This window comes from Furipterus horrens, unplaced genomic scaffold, assembly GCF_987537825.1.
Source record: "Furipterus horrens unplaced genomic scaffold, mFurHor1.1.pri manual_scaffold_1, whole genome shotgun sequence".
NCBI classification, from domain to species: domain Eukaryota; kingdom Metazoa; phylum Chordata; class Mammalia; order Chiroptera; family Furipteridae; genus Furipterus; species Furipterus horrens.
Window position 1 is genome coordinate 20,083,904 of NW_028327171.1, and position 6,000 is coordinate 20,089,903.

A 6,000-nucleotide genomic window follows, 5' to 3' on the forward strand; every position below is an offset into this window, starting at 1 on the left:
AATAAGTGCCTTTATTATATAGGCTATGATTAAATAGAGGGCGGCTTATTTAGCTTTTGGTACATTGATCTTACTCAGAATTCTAGCTTCTCAATTTCTAGTATGTGGGAAATTTTTGATTACACTGGAATTGAACTGGCCTCAAAATAATGAATGCCAGAGCACACCCTGCTAGGTTTCCAGCTGAAATCCATTGATTTTAGCTTTCTTCCTTCATATGGCTTTTGGAGTCCTTTCTTCTTCCTTGGAATTATGTAAATGAAACATAGAGACTGGTGAGGTAGAATTCACTAGGGCTTCCAGCTCAGACAGTGAAACTCATCAAGAAGGCAACCTGCTCAAAACTGTTATATTTTGAAAATGCCCATACACACCCACGATTGGGAGAATCTGTTATGGTGTGTCACAGGGGAGAATAGCAGCTGCTGACAGAAGTAGAATGACAGAAGTAGATAGACCTTTATCTTCTGTTTCTTTTATGAAATAAAACCTTAACAAGCAGGAGAAAAGGGCACCAAAAACAGTTATCCTTTGGGCACTGGTAGAAACATTGCAGTTGTCATAAGGGAACAAAAAAGAGCAGCAACAATAATAAAAACTTTTACATTGTGGGGAGAGGCAGCATTTAAAATAAAAATGTTATAGTTAATAAAATATTTAATGTATACATTTCTATATTTATTACTGTGACTTATTACTAATCTTTAATGTTCTTTAAATTACAACATATTCTTTTAAATGTGTTGAACAAGGCAAACTACATGAAAGAAAGAATAGAGGGAAATGTGATAGGTGATATTCAAACATTTTCCCCTGGGCCTTAAGCTCCCCTGGACCTCAAGCTATGATTTACTTCTATCCAATGTCTTCTTATTGTCAAATAATAAAACAAAGACTATATGTTATATTTATCTATATCTATCATCTCTCTATTATCTAGGTAATGCTGTGTTAACTGCCAGGTAGAGAAGAAATTCACTGAGTCATTTCCTGAAGAGAAAAAGAAAACATTTTTAAGTATTAAAAAGTAAAGTGTTTTTTGTTATTGTGGACCCTACTACAGATGTCTCCAATTTTTCCCTCATTTGCCCCTCTCAACCCAGCCCCTGCTCATCTCCCCCTGGGGGGGGGGGGGTTCTTCACCACACTGTTGTCTGTATCCACGGGCTATGTATATATGCACATATGACCTTTGGCTAATCTCTTTCAGTCCCCCTCACCTCTGAGAACTGTCGGTCTGTTCTATGTCGTCGTCGGCAGCCGTCCGTCTCGAGAGACGATGGTGTAGCTTCTTAAGAGTCTATCTGCACCGCCAAGAATGGCTGTGCAGTCCGACTCGGGAGTGACACGGTATCTGTCTCCTCCTGTGTTGAATCGACATCTTGCGATGACGCTGAAGCTACAGAGCCTGGGCAGGGTAATATGGAGGGTCTGCTGTTGCCCACGCAGCAGACCCTCTGTTCTATGTATCTATGCCTCTTTGTCAGTTTATTTTGTTCATTAGCTTCCAAATCTGAGTGAAAGCATGTGGTATTTGTCTTCCACTGACTGAATTATTTCACTTAGCATAATAATCTCCAGATCCATCCATGCTGTCACAAAAGGTAGGAAGGAGTTCCTTCTTTTTTTAGCCGCATAGTATTCCCTTGTGTACTTACACCACATCTTGTTTATCCACTCGTCTACTGGTGAGCACTTGGGCTGTTAAAAGGAAATGAATATATTTATTTCAGAGAATGGAAGAGCGAGGTCCACAGAAGTAATATAATTCCTTCTTATTCATTGCTTTATACTCAGCACTTAACACCTGACTAGCAAATAATAGATCCACAATAAATATGTATTAAGTAAATAAATGAAAACAACAGAAACTACAAAAATGAAGGGGTATGGTCCAAATTGGCAGTGGTAATGCAGAATTGAAAACCAACTCTCCACACAGTACAGAGGAGTCCATATGTCTGTACACAATAGGTTAAAACAAGTCTCATTGATTATTAGTTAGTAAAGAATCATCAGTTGGATTTAGGTCAGAGGTATTTTAAGTTTGTGATTGTTTAAGAGCATTAATGTCAGCATTCAATTTTGATTTCTTCAGGGCAAGTACTGCTGTAAGTTGAAATTATTATTTTTATACCACCTACCCCTCCATGCAGGAATTCCCTTGACAACACAGAAAAAGATGGATATCCAAATTCTTTCCCAGCTTTCCTACAAACTAGAACAGTGGCAAAAAAAAAAAAAAAAACTTACAGCAGAGTCAGTAGAATTGGCTTGAGGACACACCTCAGGCGTTTTCCTTTCTGATATGATTCGGTAGTGTTACTTAACATTGTGTAAATAAAGCTTATATACATATTAACCAATATTGATCTTTTTAAATAGCAAAAAGTTATATATTAAGCTGAGAAAGGCACTTTTAAAATTGGACTTACAAAGTTTACTCCATGCCTTTTATTTTACAAGGTTCTGTATCTTTCTCCAGACTACCAAACAATGGATATTTCTAAGACGATTCAAAGTTACCTTTGCGATAAAGTTTTCCATTATTTACTCCAAACTACTCTAATCATTACATAGCACTTAAGATATTCAATCTATAGACAATTATTTGGCTTTTATTAAAGACATACAAAAATAAAGATATATAGGTACCATTAAAAATATTTCAAAATCTGTTTGAATCCCTTTGCTTTCCTGTCTTCTAAAGGGAATGTCCTTCTATGATATGTTCCAGACTCTTTGAAAATTAATATACTCTTCTGCAAGTTGGTGTTCCATCTATATTTGTCCAGTGACTATCTGAAGATATAATCTTGTTGGTCAATTTAACTGAACGTGCAGAGTAGAACGTTATCTGCTACAAAGTGCACTGTGAAACTTGAGCTTTTATCAGCAACACTACTTGTCCATACTTGCCACAGGACAATCTGGTGTGCGAATGAGGAAATTCTGTTGCTGGGAAGTTAGAAAATAGGTAAGGCTCGTCCATCATCTATTTAGTTGTGGAATTCAAGTAAAGTATATACTGTCCTGCTGAAGAAACAGTAGAGTTACAACATGGGGGGAAAATCCTTTTACTTTTGACATTAGGAGTCCTCAAAGCATATTATATTTATATACCATTACCAATTGTTGAGGAAAAATGGAAAACAGTGCTGCTTAATGCCTTTATAAAACTGGCATCATATTTAGTAAGTGAAGATACTTATTAACCAAGAGAGGCATGTTTTCTAGAATTCTAGTTTTTTTTCAAGTTCTATATGCCTTTGGCTTCTTATTATTAAATTTTGCTTATTTTAAATTATATCTCTGAATGACCTCAGAGCAGACACTAAAAAAATGACCAATATGACATTCAGGTTTTATTTCTGAAATGATTCATTCCAGTAGCAGTAGAGTTAAAGTTTTTGTTGTTTTAGTTTCTCTACTATGTGTGTTTTCAAAAATTTGTGCAAAATTCAAAAGTCATGTCTGAGCATGTTTAGCATTAATATTGAATTGGCTTGTATACTTTTTATATATACAAGTAGGTTTTTATGAAAATATACTATAGATTAGCTGACTAAAAATGCCTCATAAAAATACAAGAGGTATGGTTGAGTGGCAATTAAAGAATGCCTCTCTATTTCCCCTATTATGGTTACTTCATTGGAAACCTGATTCTGCTTATTTCTTTTAACTTCCCACTACAAAATTAATCTCTCTCTCCCTCCCTTCCTTCCTCCCTCCCATCCTCCCTCTTTCTTTTCATCCTTCCCTCTCTTCCTCCTCTCTCCTTCTGTCTATTTATCCATCAATCAATCGATCAATCATTCTATCACCTATCTATGAAAACTTATGACTGCAATCAGCAAAGACTGTTTTGTGGATCTGAGAGACTGCAAACTACCACAGCTCTGACAGGGAGAAATCTTTGATCTCAACATGCGCATTCCCCGGAACTGAGAGTTCACTGCCTTTTTATGTAGCCCATTCTTTTTTTTTTTCCAAAATAATTTAAAGTATTTTATTTTTGAATAATTGTAGATTCATATAGTCCAAAAATCAAAACAACATAAAAAGGGTATACATTGAAAAATCCTACTCTTATTCTTGTCTTTATCCTATTTCTAACCCAATTCTTTGTAGGTCACCAGTTTTATTTGCTTCTTGTAATCCACCCTGGAGAGTCTGCACACAAGTAATACCAATAATAACAAATACAAGCAATGAAAGAAATATATATATTCTTATCTTCCTTCCATTTTTATATAAAAATAGCACAACAAATATTCTATTGCAGTCTTTACATTTTCCGTTTAATTACATATCCTACAGATCAGGAGTCCCCAACCCCCAGACTACAGCCTATTAGGAACCAAGCTGAAAAGGAAACTTGCCTATAGTCCACCTCCTGCCCCCCTACCCCAATCCACAGAGGGCAAGCAAAGCTCACCTGATCCCCCCACCATCTTTCACCAAACTGGTCCCTGGTGCCAAAACAGTTGGGGAGCACTGCTATAGATGTTTCCATATCACAGGTCAATCTTCCTCCTTCTTTTACATGCTGCATAGGATTCGTTTGGTGTGTAAGCCATAATTTGATCAGGCTTGTTTAGGTGGAAACTTTTTAAAAAAAATGAAATGATAATACTTGTATAATATTCAGAGGCTGCGATTTGTCTATGATAAAGCCATGAAGTCCAATTATTGGGCCGTTTGTAATTCTAATTATTGCAAAAATAGCACTGTAACAATTTCCATTCCTATTAACAGAACATGTGAATATCTGCCTTGTAAGCTTCTCAATGAAGTGTGTTGTTAGTTTTCTGGATTTTGTTTTTCTAATATAAAGGATAAATTGTGTCATAGTACTGTAATGGGAGACCCCCACACTGGAAATGGGGGAGGCCTTGAGCTGTGCATGCACACATCTCCCTGGCAACTAGGGCCAGGTGTGCTGAGTTGCAAAGGATTCTGGGTAATATCATTTAAAAGGAGCCCAGGAAAATACCACTTACTCTTTTGGATCTACCCTTCTTCTCACCTGGAGGGCTGGATCTCCTGGGTCCTGGACATTAGGGAAAGTAAGAAAGGAAGGGAGGTGGCTCGGCCTGTCAGCAGCAGGCCCAGCACCCCTCTCCTGTGCGAACCTGTCAATGGCCACAGGCCTGTGCATGACAAGTGTTCCCAGCATGGGCCTGCCTGTGTTCACAAGTGCGGGCCTGTGAGCCATGGTAGGAAGAGGATAGCATCCCGGAGTATGAGGCCTGGAGGCACTGACTCCAAAAGATGCATGAAGCTAGCAGTGACAGAGGGTGACAGGGTGATTTTTTTTGGGGGGGGTGGGGGCGGTCTTAGACGATAGTTTATGTGCCTTCTTCAGTTGTACAGATTTTTGTTCTTGCGTTATTTTCAGTTCCTGAATCTGTGTAGTAGTTGTAATGACAAATATTTAAATAGTCTTTTTTGATTGTTAAATAAGATTTCTTTCCTTTCCACTGAAATCTGTCTTTGGAGTTTTGTTTGGTAGGTGGGGAGCAGTAGGATCTCCCTACTGGTTGGATTCAATAGCACAATTATATATTAAAGATACCGGTGAAGTTCTTGATGTTTTCACTAGAGGGTAGTGACAGCTTATCTTAGTCAGACAAAAATAACAATTAAATTTCATTAATCTGTGATCATTTAACAATATATAAAAATATTGAATCATTAAGTTGTACACTGAAATCAATATAATGTTATATGTCAGTTATACCTCAATGTAAAGTTAAATTAAATTAAAAAGTTAATTACTTGGGTTATTGAGGTTGTCAGAGAGCCAATATGAGAAAATAGCTTTAAATATAAGTGGCTCAATTTGATAAAAAGCACAAATAAAAACATTATATATATATATATATATGTGTGTGTAAGCATATATGTATAAACATATATACATGTTCATATGCATATATCAAATCTCTTAGCAATATATATTTTTAAATAATTCTAAGAAAATGAGTAAAGAACTAT